We start from the raw sequence: 17229 nt of genomic DNA, 5'->3' as shown, positions 1-17229 counted from the left end.
CAATTAATTATCAGTGGTGCTAAGCAGTGTTACTAAATTATTCAAGAGATTGACAAACCAGTATTTATTCTTATAATTTTCTGAATTAGAGTGAAAAATAATTAAAGCTATTTAAATGCAGTTGCATTTACGTGGTCTTAAATAATTTAATACGAGGAAGAATACATGTATCACCAAATGATTATAGGGTAAGGATCTCATCTTGTTTAGTCTTGTACCTTGAAAATGCAATCATACACTTCAAAATAAACATATTTCACACTGATCTTGTTTTCTGTGTTTGAATTATGAGAGCTGAGGTTTGGCTAATTTTACTTCATTAAAAATCTCAGGAAAATTATTTTAATGTTTTTCCTAGGTTGATTTTCCCATGACAGCAATGCTACAAACCCTTTTGAATAGTGTGAGCTATAGCAGTCTGTGAACTCTGATGAGGCTTGAAGAGGAGAGGATTCGTATCTGATCATTATGTAGGGGAAAAAAGCAACCTCAGTAAAGGCTCATCACCCAGCTAATCCAAGAAGATGCCAAACCAGCCCAGAAATTGGCCAGTGACAATTTCCTGGTAGAGACTGTGCTGAGTAACCCAGGGGAGTGGAACTGGGAGTGTTTGGAGTGGGTCTTGCTCCCCTGGCGCCTCCGTGCCCTGGAGCGATGCCTGATCAGCTCCACTCTGGCATTTCCATCTGCTGCTCTGCCTGCTGCCAAAACAACAGCAAGATTATCCTGGCCACAGATTTCTTGAATCCTGTTGTAGCAGACACCAGACCATTGCATAATCTAACATGATAGAAATATTTTAATTGGGTTGCTAATATCATCTTTCTCCTCTTGCTCTTCCAACTCCCCTAAACACTCTAGATTGTTTTCAGATTAAACACAGCACATTTCTTCTTAAATAATTTTAATGATAATATCTTTACCACTTCAAATGTAATCTGAAAGTTATTCTGAATCAATAATTATATATCTTTTGTCTAGTCTTTATTTAGAACTCTGCAATGGAAAAGTAAAAACCTTTTTTCAAAAGAAGGGGAACATTTTACTTCTTAAGCAATTGTCTATTGTATGCATTGTTTTATTACAAAATGATCTTCACAATGTTATTATACAACAAGCAAGAATTCAAAGTATATATTTCCATGGATGGATAAGCAGAAAAACAGACAGATATTATTTCAAAGTTATTTTCCTTTGTTCAGAAAGTTTCAAAAGCACAACATAAGTTATAAAAATAATGGTGCAGCAATGAAATGATACATCATTTATGCATGGCCTCATCAGCAATGTTGAAAGTGAATGTTTTAAATAAATTTGTTTATTTCCTTTTTTTAAGCAATAGCATTCCTACTTAAATAATTTTTATCCTTTTTGATACACCTTCCAAAACTTGCTTTTTCCCTATATTTTTCCACATATATGGTGAATTCCTTTGTAACCATCAGTAATTTTTGTTTACCAGTATGAATTATCAGGAAGATATAAGCAGATATTTAATTTCAATTTATCAAAAAGCTCATATATTTTGACTGTTATAATACCAGAAATTCTATAGTCATTTTTAGAGACCTGATAGAGTGAATCTCTGTACCTTCTCAACCAACAATTAGAATGTGAAGGAGAAAAATCCAAATTTTGAAATAAATTCAGGGTTTTTTTTTCTGGTTTAGTTTTAGGAGTTTTTTCTTAATGCAGAGTGAAGAAGTTTTTACTATGAAAAGATACATTATCCATTGCTATGAACAGTACTTTCAATGTCTCTGGAACATCGTGAAATGGCAAGGTTCCCATTCTAAGTGACTCAGTGACAGAAAAGTCTACACAGTATCTTCACTGGCAAGTGAGTGGAATGTTTACAGTTGCAATGTTGCTCTTTTGTATATTTGTCATAGTTGCGTGGGACACTTTGTTTTCCATTTTTATTTTCTTCCTATGGGTGAGACATCTGAGGCACAAGCATTGGCTGCTGCGTATTTCTCCATCTCTTCGTGGTTGATGATTTCCCTTACATTCAGCATTCTCCATTCTTACTACTGCTTTACCAGTCCCAAGTAATTTTTTTTTTTTTTTCCCTACTTGGAACCCTTTTGTTCCTGCAGGTTTCTGTTTTGCAAATCTGATTTTTTAAAATTGTCGACACTTTTCCAACATTTCTCTCCTTTATCTCCCAACCCCAGAGAGTGACCAAATCCAATGGTGGGGTGAGGAGCTGTGAGCAGCCTGAGGATCTTATGAAAGATCTCTCTGAAACCAGATAGAAACTGGACTGCCTTGTTCTTTAAATCTATCTATGTTATGGTTTATCTTTAATCCTGATGAAAACATATACAATTATTTTTAGAAGTTCATCTGTGGCTTAATTCTGTTCTTTCTTAAGTTGCATTGATTTTGTACTTGCCTACCTGCTCCCACAAAAGCCAGCTGTAAAACTAATCCTAATAACTATTAAAGCAGATAAAGGCCTCCCCTCACTCATTTAAAAAATCATATCCTAATGTATATATAATTTCAAAGCAATGTGAATTTTTTCTTTATATATTATGATATTAACCTAAGTTCTAATTCTGTGACTGGATGAAATATTAATGTCATACTACAAACAGCATTCCCACCAGCTTTCAAAAACAACTTTGTTATCAAAGAGTGTTGCATTAAATTAAATGAAACTATTATCATTATTGCTACTGTTCTTGTTACTGTTATTATAGCTACATTACAGAAGCTATTTTAAACATGTGGGGGTTTTACAGTTTCCCAGCATGTACCAAACAAACTCAAAACAGTAGGGTTTTTTTGTGCTCTAAAATAAAAACATATTTATGCATTATATACCTTTTTATTTTCCTAGTTGAAAACAAAAATTTTAAGTCATAAAAAACTCGATGCTAATGTAAAAAAATCAGTTCCTAGAATTTTTTTAAATATTCATTGTATACCTGAATTAGTTATCTAACTGCAGAGAGTATTTTAAAGTGCCTCTTGTTTAAAAAAAAAAAAAAAAAGGAAAGTATAAGTTCCATAAGTTTAGTTGGAATTTCTTCAAAATATGCTAAATTTACAAGGATATGGTTTTGTTATACAGAATATGGCATAAATAACGTAATATGTTGCCATGATGATGAAGGAAACCTGATAACTTTAAAGACAGGTTTTCCATCCACTTCTTTCAAGTAAGTGCTCATCAATGAATACTTATGGAAATAAGATTTTAAAACTTCAATAAATTTAAAAAGTGAATCTAAAAAAAAAGCCCAAAGCTAGTTTATACAAATGTAATTGAAAGTTTTTTGGCAATTTTCAAGTTCTTTCATATTGAATAAGTTATGTTTCTAATGATTTCTAATGAGATAATGGGACATTTTTGCAGGAATCACTATTTGGTGAGAAAGAGGAATGAAGAGCTTTGGCAAGTAAAACAGAATTTTCCAGTGAAAAAAACTAAGAGAAAAGATAAATTTTCTGGAGTCTCAAGTGTAAATTCAGATTAAATTCCTCTAAGGGCTCTGCACCAGATACTCTAAGGGAAGCAGGTCAAAAGGGAGAATCTCCATCTATACCTGTGTACAGAATCAGAGAATGGTTTGGCTTGGAAGGGACCTTGAGGCTCATCTGATCACAGCTCCCCAGCCCAGGCTGCCCCAAGCCCCAGCCAACCTGGCCTTGAACACTTCAGTGCTGGGGCTTCCAGAGCTTCCCTGAGCAACCTGTGCCAGGGAAAAATATGGGAAAAAATAAAGCTTTTGTTCTGCATAGCAGCAAGACACTTCAATGTTTAGCTTATGTTACATGAACCTATGTTCTTTCAAGCAACAGAATTTCTCTGTGCACTTACAGAATCATATTGCATATATTCAATTACTGCTACAATAAAATAGTAATTGCAAGCTTTATAGCAAGTATCCTGTGTGAGAGGGGGGATAGGATAAGGTGATGTCCAGACACTCCTTTCACACCTTCAGTGATAATAAATTTTGTTGGGAGAAAAAAGGAAGTTAGCAACTTCTTGTGCATTATTAAATTTCCTCCTTCTTACCAGGCATGGATCAAAGTTAAGATGAAAGATAGGTGATTACCCAAATCTCTCTTCTACAGTAATTAGAGTTTTTAAGGAAAATAAAACAATGCCAGAAAATACTTTCCTGGCTTATAAGGTAACACTGGCTGCTACATAAGCATCATGCAGACTTATGATAAGTGATTCTCCTTTCTTTCAAGACAGTCAGAAGATAAAGTAAATCATGCTCTCAATCTAAAGTAAAAATGTGAAAATTGTGAACTAACTAGAGGGTGAAATTGAAATACTGCACAGGTCATGGCAGGAAAAAAAAAAAAACAACATTCTTGTTTATCAAGTTGAACTACACTTTTATATTGACCCTTAAAAATGTGCCCAACCATGATAGTTATTTCTGCTCTGCCTCTGAATATTGTCTTTGATTTTATATCTGATCTGGAACTTTTCCTAGACTTAAAATCTTACAAAATGCATATACTTATTCAAAACCTCTAAAATAACAGAAAATATAGGTCTTAAAATTTTATATCCATTGGTGAGCACCAAAACAATCATAATTCAGTACCAAAAAATTAAACAGCTCTATAAAATTTTCTACCAGTTAACAGTAAAACAGTGGCAGGACATGACCAAAAGAAGTAAAGAACCAGTGATCCCTCCCCCTTACCCAAAGAAGCTCCAATACTTTGGCTGCCACATCCAGAGCTGCATTATGTGCTTTTAACAATTTATATCAATAAAACTTGTCTTTTGAGCCAGGTAAGTGCCCAGAAGCATCAAGCCTTCCTTCAAATGAAGTAAACAAATCACTACATTTGCAACATCAGCTTGAAAGAAATCATCAGGATTCTATGCAACATTTTCTGGGGGACTGTTTGATGCAAAAGAGAGCGTGACAGTGAGGAGCATTCTTTTCTATCTCATTCCTTAATACAAAAAGATGCTAACAAGGTTATAATCGACATTAATTGTAAAGTTTTTTCTTCCTCAGTGTTTTTTCCTATAACTCTCTGCTAGGACAGATCCTGCTGAAGGGCAGTGGACAAACACATGGATGTGTGCTCTGCACTGCATGACTGTTCTGACAGATACACTTGACACACAACTTTGAAAAATGAGGGGACAGTACTACTGGCTTCCTCCAGCTTTGTTCTACTCATAAGTGACAGATTTTCACTGTCTCCCATCTCTGATGAAGTCTGAGCTGGAGTGAGCCAGGGGAGCCTGTGGTGCCACAGAGACTATCAGTTATAAGGCTGTGAGCTACTGACATAAGTGTGTCTAAAAGGTTTTCTGATGCTTATCTAAGTGAAGGAGTTTTTCTTCGTTATGGCTGAGATCCTCTTGACAACAAGTTTTCTGAAATGCATTTTTGCCTTTAAATTTTACAGGAAAATGTCTTGTATTATGACTCTCTCAGGATACTGAGTAAATAGGACTTAAGTTCTCATTTACTCTAATGGCCCTTTACAACATTTTTTCCTAGGAAGGTGTCTTAATGGACATAAATGCAATACCTAAATAAAACAAATGTAATGTAAATAGCAGCTTGAGTGTTTTTGGCAACAGTGTCTTGTCTGTGGCCATTGAGGGATAAAAAGGGAAAGGATAGGATAAAACCCTTTCCTTACTAGAAAAAGAACACTGTGTTGTGAAAATTCTCTCTGGAGTTGTCATCTAACATTTATTTTTAAGGAAAGTTGATAAAGAGAGATTCTTTGCATAATCAAACTATCCCTTAGTAGACTTCAAGAGCATTTCTAATGTGCTTAAAGAGTTAGCCAGTTACACCTACAGCTGCTTTTTCCTTGTATTTACTCAGTCATCACAGTAAAGGTTATTTTATTAGCATGGTCTCCTTCCATGGGAAGCACCAGAAAAATGCAGGCAGAGAGATCCCAGTCCCATCCCAGTCCTCCTGTGCCTTGAGAGGCAAAGGCTGCACTGTGGGTCCACAGCATCAGCACTGCACCCAGGTTTTGGCTTTCACAAGATTTGGGAAAGTAACTTTCTGTGTCCCAATTTCCTCCACTCCAACTGAAAGCAGATTTACTGAGCTGAGCTCTTGGAGGAGTTTCTAAGAACCTCTGCAGATTAATTAAGATTGATGTGAGTATTGAGAACACACACTATGTGTGGTTTCAGTTCTGCTATTACATAAAAGGATAAATTATTTTAATTGCTTCATCTAGGAGAATTCAAAATCATACTGTGCACACACTATAGAGACATGAGAAATTTTTGCATCTTTATAGTGGATGACAACTCTAAGTAGAGTATTGTAGCCAGGAGATCTGAAAAAGTGTCCAACTATCTTGGGATCCTATTTAAACTGAGAAAATATTTCAGGTTTGACAGCATTTTCTTTAAGATGTATGTAAATTCAAACACAGCAGTTTTAAGAGATAATACTTGGAATAATATTTTAAATATAGAATTATTTTATAGCATTAGATACATAAAAGAGCAGTTTAATATTATAAAGGCTGCCAGTGTATGATGCATGTTTTTACTTTAAAATATTTGACTGCTACAACTGCAACTTCCAGTAGAGCCCTGCTTGTAAGATATAACTTTTCCCAGTATTAAAACATCTGCCTTTGGGGATACAACTCCAATCAGGCAGATTAAATCAGAATGGATCAAGCTCAGGCTGCATATTTATACATTGCACATACTTCTTTCACTAGTGCAGTAGCATGCCAGTCACCTAATATGAACCAAACTTATAACTCACAAATTCTAATTTTAATTTTGACTTTGATGCTTGTGGTGGACTGTTATTTTGGTTTTTTCTTTCTTTTTTTTTTTTTCTTTTTCTTTTTTTTTGTTTTGTTTTGGTTTGGGTTTTTTTGGTGTTTATTTTTTGTTGTTTTGGTTCTTTTGTTTTGTTTTGTTTTGTTTTTTACTTCTGCTTTTGTTTGTTTGGTTGGTTTGTTTATTTGGTTTTTAAAATATTCACTATTGGATAAAACACTGTAGAAAAAATACAATGCTAAAAAATCTTTTCAGATACAAAATACATCATGTAGATAGTACAAGAAAAAAAGAGTATTATCAGCAATAAAGAAAATACAGATAGAAATGCTTTCAGTCAGTTTTCTTTATTACAAAAAATGAAGACAGAAGTTGCACGAACCAAAATGAACTTTGAACAACGGATGGAAGACACACAAAGTTACATACATTTCTTGACATTGTGTTTGGAAAGGTGCTGAGGAACATCACAGTTACACCATGCACACATTCTTCAGGGAAAAAGCAGAGATGAGAAGTGCTGCATGCATGAAAAACCAGTGGAGCAAAATGGTAGTGGATTATGAACAAGATAAAATTAAGCAATGTTTCACAAATTAAAATTAGCTACTTTAAATCTAGATTTTTTTCCTTGCCTTTCACACTGTTTTCGAAAACAGAAACTTACAGATGTTGCAGTGCATCCAATATTTTTCACAGAATTAATTTTTAGTACATTGTATGTATTTCATTTGTAATTCTGTTGGAGACATACACTGAGAAAAATTTACTTTGCTTCTATTACGGGCACTTAATGCACACATTAAAACTAAAATTTCATGTAAATAAACTGTCTCTATAAAAATGTTAAAAATGTAAAATAAATATACAGAACTTAAGAATATCATGCAACATAATGGTAGTATGGTGGCAAGCATTACTACCACAGCTTCTTGGCACTTTAGACCCTATAATAAATGAACAAAAATGGATATTCCTACCTCAGTTTCTTGCTCTGGTTGTAAAATATCTAAGCAAAGCTCTCAAGTGCACAGCTTACATACAGTTACTGTTTCTAGACAGGAAAAGTTGGTTGATCTCTACCCTTGGTTTTTGATACCATCAGCTTTATATTAAGATGTCATTGACATTAAAGGCAAAAGGTGATTTTCCATCATTTATGCATTATGTCTAATAAATATGTAGCAAAGGAAAACTGAACTTTCCTTATATGCCTGAGGAAAATGAATGGATGAAGTGAATGTGATAAGCATAAATGAGCCCTAAATATAGGAAAGATTTCAGTGATGCCACTATAGACCTCAGAAACTACAGTTCTCTAGATAATATTCAACTTGCATCCTAAAAGTAATATTTTCTTTTTCCTTTGCTCCTAAAATTCCTGAAAAAATGAACAATCAGAAATCATCAGCATACTGGACAATAGATAAAGAATTGGCAACTATTAGCACAAACACAAATTATATACTGTCCTAGTTTGGACTGTTTTTTCAGGCTTAATTAGTTAACTTCACATTTGCATACACATTTGAGTGGTGCCTATGAAGGTTTCCATGATGGAAGGAGAGTATGTGGTAAGACCCTGAAAACTGACTGAGAATTGGTCATAAGGCTACATGTATAATTAAATCACCATATTTGTTTATCTTTTAAATAAAAATTGTTCATATGCATATCATTTATTTTACATCAGTTATTGGCCTTACACTTTCACAAAAAAATAAATGGAATGCTATTTTGTTATTTGGTAATAGTATGTTTACTACACCTCACAAAACCACTCAGAAATTATTTTTTATTCCCAGTGAATGCAATATGCTTTTCTATTTCTGGGCAATATTTTTCCTATTTAGAGACAGCAATTTATATTCTAATAACCCTACAGCAGTAAATAAAGGACTGCATTTGAAGCTGCGTTATGTAAATACTTTTGATTTGTGAACAATTTGTAACTGTTAGGAACTTGTCAAAATTCTGGAAAGAAGAAAGACAACAAATAAAAATCTGATTAGGAAAGAAGGCAGCATTAGACTCTAAAGGCTGTAAATCAGAACATTTTAAAAATACTGTTCCTTAGAGATATACTGCTATATCACAGAAAAATCATTACCCTTTTCAAGTTTCTGTGCCACCAATTTGGATTTAAGGCATAAGATCAGTATAGAATATTTTAGGACTTCAATTTTACAGACAGTTTAATATTAGCATTTCAAAAATGTGACAATGTTAAAAAAATTGTAGCATTTTACACTGTCAGTCATAAGACCTAAAGTCCCTTTTACAATTTCAACGTTTAAAGGAACAAATTTACTTATCTAACATTTAAATACTAATGTCAGAAGTATATTGAATTCAATTTGTGAAGACATATTTATCATTTTAATAGAGTTTAAATTACAATTTTAAGCTGTTCAGTCTACACTTATGAATTATAATTTAATTTGAAAATGTCTCTGCTCATTTTCTCCTCATTCTTTTCTGTAAGAAGCCAAGATTTCAAAATCTTCTGAATATTCCCACAGATCGCACAAAATACTATGAAATAATCTGGCTCTCATTGTTTTTAAGATGCAATTAGGAAACACTCATAAAGAAAACTAGAAACAAAGCTGTATTAGTTATTCATCTGAGGAGATATATGAAAACCCAAGGACATTATTCTCTTCCACTTTGTCTTTCTCATTGCAGTGATTTTGGGTCACTGCCCAGAACCGCCTGGCTCTGCAGTCGCATAATCCCCATAATATTGGCTTAACTGATTTTCTTTGGAATTTGATGGGAAGAGGAATGCCAGAAGAAAAGGATCACATTCAAAGTACTTGATAACCTCAAAATGCAAAGCACAGAATAATTTAAATTGGAGCAGACCTAAAATTTCTCTCACTTCGCCGAGCAAATTTATGTAGTTCCCAGCCAAAGCTGCTATCAGTTGGAAAAGAAGATAAGTGATCCAAATTTGTCTCTTTATCCCACTGGCATTGTGACACTGAGGATAAAAGCCAACTTGCCATTCATAATGTATATTTAGCTTCTAAAATTTCTCAAGGCTTTTCATTATCTCCTTCACAGTATGTTTGGAGAGTTCACAGTCGATCAATCTCTGCGCCCTAATTCCTATCATGTCTTCTTATATACTTATCTGCAATGTTGGAATGACTTGCTGAGATAATAAATTTATAGCTTATAAAGAGCTCTTCAAATGTCTTACCAGAGTAGAAAAATGATAAGGGAATTTTCATTTTTCTGCTTTTCTGCATACCTGTAGTAGTGTTCTGTCTTTATTTAAAAAAAATTGAGAACACTGACAAGTGTGTGTAAGGTTAAAATATGTTAGACAACATTTAGTTTCTACTAAATCTGCTGTAATATAGTTAAAATGAAAAATTTCATTAAAAATATTATGTAGCCTTCATTAGTTATGTCTCTTGGTTCACTTAATCATTTAAAAAATAAATAGTATATATTGGAAGAACACCTATACAACTAAAACACAAAGTCAATATATATATTCACATTGATTGTGCATGGAAAAAGGAACTCAAAGTTTCAACTCCTACAAAATTAGAAGAGAAAATATCTTTCTTTACCACACTATGTCAGGCACTCATCAATGTAATTAATTTCAAAGTAATGTCATGACATTAAATTGAAGTGACAGAACATAGTGGAAGAGCCATGGATGGAATAGTGGCTCAACTTTATAGTGAGATCTTATCTGCAGATTACAAAGAAACCAATGTTTTATAGACAGCAATCTTTTCAGTTCCAGCTACTTCATGACACTAAATATGTGAATTATTTAAAAAAAATACATCTGTCAATAAATTAGTCTTTAGACTTAGACACATGCATTCAGGAAACATTTTATTTGTGACATAGTCCAATTTTCTTTTAGTCCAGTAAAAATGACTGTTAGCTGTTTTATATAAGGATAGTTTTATTAATGATGTCTTAAAGTAAAAACTTCAAAAATATTTCATAACAGGCAAAAAACATCATAATCAATACTTCTTAGAAATAAGAAAATCCCTTAGCTGAGTGAAGATACACAGATACTTAAATTTTACCAAGTGATTTCCATTTGTACGATAATTTTTTAGATCCCAAAAGGTATGAACTACACAGAGGAAAAAATCAACATTTACAGTTAATTTATCATGTTTCTTACACTTAGTAACAATTTGAAGGGAACTGCCTTAAAATAAATATTTAATTCTGCCTTAGCTTTAAAGTGCATTGCTTTCTTGGGTTATTCTGTATGCAACAGAGAAATGAACCACAAACCTAGACAATTACATAAATTTTAAAATCAAATATATGCAATAAAATATCTATATGGACTCTTATTAAATAAAATCTTTTTCCTGAAGTTTTGCACAAACTACTGCAGAGCTTATAAGCAGTGCTTTTAATATATAGAACAAGAAAAAATGCTTTTTACATTTTTACTACTGGTCAAAATTGAACCCCTGGAGCTTTCAAGTCCAACAGATGCCATGAAATGAAATGTGGCACCTTTGCAGACACAAGAAGTGACTTCTGTGGGCAGGGATCTATTTTATGTGCTGAGGCATGGCAGTGGAGAGGCACAGAAAAAGTATTTTAAATGAAACACTACCAACTAAAACATTCAATAAATAATTAGTTAGAGAAGACATGCTTGTTAAAATCCATTAAAAGTACAAAACATGTCTATATTCACAGACTAATGGAACGGTCTGGGTTGGCAGGGACCTTAAAGTTCATCCAATTCTCTGCTGTGGACAGGGACACCCTCCACTAGACCAGGTTTCTCAGAGCTCCATCCAGACTTGAACAGTTTTTATTAAGCATAAATTTTTAAGTATAATGTGTCAGGAACAAGGACAACACTTTGCAAAGGATTAACACAAAATGAAAATACTCTTGTGAAAGATGAATTAATGGTGTACCTGGAAAGCCATGCAGCTGACAATTGTAAGGTCTCTGCATGGATTTCTTAAAATCAAAATCTAGTTAAGAAAACAGAATCAAATCACATTGATCAAATTCAGTGAGTCAGATTCTCCATGTTCTGTCAGACTGGAGTGTCAAGCATCATTGTTGAATTTGTCACAAAACTGACCAGGCTTCCAAAAAGCTGGGTGAATAATTTTGCACACGCAGAATGAAGTAATTACACTATTTAGAATCTTGACTAGGAATGGAAACTTTAGAAGAGCTATACAAAATTTTCTAAGGTCTGTGTTTATTTTGCCACAAATAAAAATTTAAGAGACATAGGAAGAATACATATTGCTTGCCTTATCATCAACAGTATAAAAACATGCACCAGAAACTTATGACTAGAATGAGAGAGAAAACAGCAGCATTCAGCTGCAGGGACTGGCTTCCATTTTCACGTCTAGTAGCTTCACAGCATCTGTCTGTGTGTATAAGAATTGTTATAGAAATCAGGAGTGTGGAAAAAAAGTAAATTTTAGAAAAAAAAAGTGGAAAAGTTGAGACAACATGAAAAAGAAAGTATCAAAAGGAAAAAAAAAAAGTGACAGTGGGAAAGGAAAAAGAGAAAAAAAATTAATATTTACATTTTGCCAAAGACAATCACTTGAAAGACATTACTCTAACAGAAACATCAAATTATGATCAAAGCATAGATGGAATGGCAACCATTGAACTACCCTGGTCAAATCTGTATAATATAGCACTAAAACTGTGGAAAAGATGCACCTCCACACAGTAATGGGGTCCTCCACAGCAGTTAAATTAACAAAATGTTTGGTCTAATTTTAAAACAATTTATTTAATTGCTTAACCTGAAGCATGTTTCTTGCTTCCCCTTGACACCATTCAGCCCAACCTAAATAAAATTTTGACTTTTATGTTGGAGGTACCTGGAACTCACAAAACTGCCACTATCAGAAATAGTGACTATTGACTATTTAAAGCAAGGAGTATTGAAAGCAAGGAGAAACACCAGCCCACAGGCTCAAAGGAGAAACTAGAACTGTGTGAATAATTATACAAAAAAAAAGGTTCCAATCATACACAAGAAGAGACAAACTTATCTGTTTCTCCTTGCTAATGGCTTTATCTTGCTCCTGAATTATTGCAAGAGTCACAATGGGCCACTGTGAAAACTGGCTTCAATAATATGGACACAGGTCCAATTAAAATATGAATGGCCCATGCAATTAGCACATGCAGCTAGGTAATTAGACATTGACTTTGATACTGGGGTGGGAACAAAGCTGCTTCTTAGACATTCACATCTTGACAGTATGCCTGGTTACAATTACAAAGTTTGAATATATTTTTTTCTACAAATATTTATTTTGAAGGTTCACTTTTTGGCAACTAATACAGTCATATTTTGGCAATATATTGTGCATTGACTAGATTTATTTTTACAGTGACACAATAATTATATTGGTAGTGACTAATATCAGGGTTCAACCAAAATTTTGAAAAAGACTTCAAAAGAAATTAAAACGCATAAAACCTTATGCAGTATAAGCATAACCTTTGTTAAACCTTTACTTTAAAACTGATTTAAGAAATTTTAATGGAAACAGATGAAAACTATAAAGTTAAATATACTCCTGTATGCATAATATTTAACCAATGCATTATCTTCTTATCACACAGATGTCCCTGTTCTTGCACAAACACATCCATCATAACTATCATATGTAGATACCTATCAAGTAGAATAGGCAGCAATACAAATAAACTAAGAACAATTATGGACATTCCATCCTCTCCTATATCTCCACTGTGGTGTTGTCAATGATATGTATGGTATTAACCTGTTCAAAATTCACAACCACTTGTTTTTCTTAAGACTTAAATTGTTTGGTCCATATACTCATAGAAGAAAACCCCCACAAATCTTGAATACATTAAACTTCCACATTTACTTCAATAATTCAGCTTTTAAATATTTTTAGAGAATATACCTAAGCATTTCCTCTTTTAATTGGCACTCAGGATTATTTTAATTAGAAAGCATCATAATGCTAGCAATTACCTGCAACAAATAATAAGGGTTAGAGTACCATACTTGTAAACAGTGGCCCTGCTCTTCAATATTAAACATCTGTAGTGGTTCTCTTTTTACTTCATAGCATTCGAAAAGATAAGCAAACTAAAATCCATAGGATTAAAGAAAAAAATTAAATTCCTCTTGAAGCAGAAATTCTGAGAATACAGAATAGCTCTTTGATTGCTGCTCCTCTGCTATTCAGTGGTAGCTAATGTCTGTGATAGCTGTACCATAAGAATTAGATGATATTAAAAAGTAGTGTATTTTTTTCCCTGTTAACAACTTTGATGGTGAAAGCCTTATTGTGTCTCTCTGACTCTTATCAAGTAAGTTCTATCAAATTTAGTGAGGGATTTCTAACCCTTTTCATGTAATAACTTTAGTCTTTGCAGAGAATGGAGCAAACAGCTGGTTTTAGCCTAGAGCAAGAGCATGCCCTATCACTTTCAACAATGATCATCTCCAGGATTTGATGAGAAGCAGCTCTTATTCCACTATTCTAGTACTGGTCTGCAAAACAAAACCAAATAGGTTTTGTGGGGGCTGTTATCTTTCTGAAGTTTTAGATATTAATTAATTTGATTGGTGTGAGCCCTACCAACTTCTTTTCTTGAAGCAGGAGATCTCAAAGATACATTTCATCTCCCTAGTCTCTTCAGAAAATAACAAAACTGTTCTTCCCTCACAGCAATACTGGCTAAAGAATTTACTTTACACTTTTAGCTCAGGATTACTATCTGAAAAAAAAAAGTCAGACAAAAGCCTTCATTTTCAAATCCTTATTTTGGAATTACAATAACCTTCAGTCTATGAGAAAATGAGTCAGGCAACTTCACAAGGATAATGCTGCAGCTCTTCCTTGCCTTGGGAATATGATCAGAGCTCCAGGGAGACTGACATCCCACAGGCTTTCTTTTTTTGACTCCTGCATTTTGTTCTTCATTTTAGATTTAGCAAAAACCCTAACTAGTCAGATTTGTAGAGACAGACTGAGAAATCCTGCAATGCACAAAGTCATACAAAAGAGATGCTAATTATCAACTTAAAGTTTCAGATCTGTGGAAAGGAAATTTTACCTGTGAAAGTCTTTTAAACTTCTATGTTTATTCTTTCACTTTTGTGGTTTAAATTTACTGTGGCTGTCCAGGTCTGTGTAGGATCAAGGGTCAGAAAATTTCAACAACTCTTTTCCAAATCATTCCAATTGTTAGAAGCTTGTGAGGGTTTAATACAATATTTTGCCTACTGCACTAGAGAGAATTTTACTTCTATTCTCAGGTAAGACTTCATTAGGAAATTACAGGAATGTTTTAATATTGAAGTCGGCATTCTCTGACAAATTTAGTGAAATTGTCAGTTATATTCAAAAGTTATCAGAAGCCACAAACTGATGGATGTTTGTGCATGTACATACACACACACATAGAAAGGCAGTGTAGACACAAATCATAGGCTTCAATCAGGCCAATCCTGAAAAATTCTACAGTCTTTTTATAGGGATTTAAGCAGGCAATTTGCAAGCTACAAGTGATGACATTTGGTCCTGGCTCAAATACCTACTGGCAGCCTTTCTAGCTTTGTCTATGGAAAGAGAATACAAAAGAAGACTAAAAGTCTCCACAATTCCCCTAACTTTAATTTAATGATTATTTTTTCCTAGAATTGAGAACAAGTACCAGTAGCCAAATGGGGAGTCCATATGGGTTTCAATGCTGTTCAACATCATCAGTGATTTGGGTGATGAAGCACAGAGGATATTCAGAAATTTTCTGATGGCACACACCTCAGAGGAGTGGCTGAGGAGCCAGAGGGTTGTGCTGCCTCCCAGAGGGACCCTGGAGGTCAGAGAAATGGGCTGACAGGAACATCAGGATGCTCAACAAGAGCAAGTACAAACCTCAGTCCCTGGGAAAAAGCAATCCTGGTTATCAGTTCACAGCTAAGGGCCACCCAGATGGAAAGCAGCTTTGCAGAAAAGGACCTGGGGGTTCTGTTGGACACCAAGTTTAAGAGGCAGCAATGTGCTCTCAAGGCAAGAAAGGTTAATGGAAATGACAGCAGAGGTCTTGGCCATGCAAGCCTGCCCTCATGTGACACACTGACCTTTAGGCTTGCTTGCAATCACATAAAATCTGGTTTCAAACAGATATTAAATGATTTAAAATCTAGGAAAGTGTTTCAAGGGACACAAGAGCTGCTCAGTTTGGAAGTTTGCCCATAGGAATGCTCAGTCAACAAGTGTGACACAATTTTGTGGTGGAGAACAAAGCATGAGTGAAAAAGGGTTTTTTTGGCTTCTCTTAGTGGTCAGGGGTGAGTTAACCCTTCAGAGAAAGGGGGACTGTGCCAGGGCACCCACACAGCCCTGGGGTGGAAGGGGTGTGAGACACAGGGAGCAGAAAGGGAAAATGCTCTTTGATTGAAGAGGTGACAGGAACAAAAATCTGCCCCAGCCACACAGATGGGATCATACAGCACTTATTTCCATCCCTGAAAGGTCATCTAATTGCTTGACTGAGAGCAAAATTTAAGGAAAATACTTGCCCTGAAGAAAAACTTTGAGAAACAAGAAAATTTGTTTCTGTTTTGCTCTAATTAGTAATTTTGAGTTTCTGGACGAAAAAGCTTACCCAGCTTCTATTCTAACAAAATGCTGTCCATATAGGTCAAAAGCTCGAGTAATACACCATAAAATTTATATACATAAATGCAAACCCAAATATATACACACATACTTGAAGGAAGGATAAAAGCTACCTTTTTTTTTTATTATTCATATCAAGACAACTGCAGTTCCCATTATATTTTTGTAAAAACTACTGATAAAAATCCTGGTTGACAGGTGATTATCATCTTTGCTATTGGTGGTGATGAGAGAAAATACTATATATTATTTTCCCTCTTTTGCCTCCCACTATATGATTTAAAGTGTGGTGATAGACATGCACAGAAAAAAATAATGAGATGTTCAAGGGATTAAAGCATTTTCAGGATGGAAATAAAATTTTACTCTCAGAGTTCATGCAGTATTGGAAACAAACAAAAACAAAAAACCACCTTCTAACATTCAATATAACAAAGTAAGAAAAATGGATCTAAGAGGCTTTTGTTATCCCCAAACGTTTTTTTGTTTTGTTTTGTTTTTTTTCATTTTCCCACTATTGCACCATGTTATTAACTTCTAGTAAAGAAGAAAAAAAAAACTGTGATAAAACACAATTCACAACCATTTTTAATATATCTACTGCCCTTTCAAAATAACAGCACTGAGTGCATAAGAGCCTTTGGAAAATGGCACCTTCATAAATCTGTTGGTAATTCCTGAAAATACATTTAACACCTGCAGAAATGATCTTTATAGCACCTTCCATTCCATCTTCTTTTGAAGTTTAGTATAAACCTTTACATGTGTTTTTAGGTTGCAACTGTAATG

At 34.1% G+C, this 17229-nt stretch overlaps 1 protein-coding gene across 1 annotated transcript in view; it reads right to left on the bottom strand.

Annotated features, from left to right (window-relative positions):
• NCAM2 (neural cell adhesion molecule 2) overlaps window positions 1–17229 on the bottom strand; it is a 258288-nt gene that overhangs the window by 13995 nt on the left and 227064 nt on the right. The gene's annotated exons all lie outside the window — the stretch shown is intronic.

The sequence above is a fragment of the Oenanthe melanoleuca genome, chromosome 1, assembly GCF_029582105.1.
Source record: "Oenanthe melanoleuca isolate GR-GAL-2019-014 chromosome 1, OMel1.0, whole genome shotgun sequence".
NCBI lineage: Eukaryota > Metazoa > Chordata > Aves > Passeriformes > Muscicapidae > Oenanthe > Oenanthe melanoleuca.
Note: the sequence above shows the minus strand (reverse complement) of the source record. Positions and strands in the feature narration are given on the sequence as shown.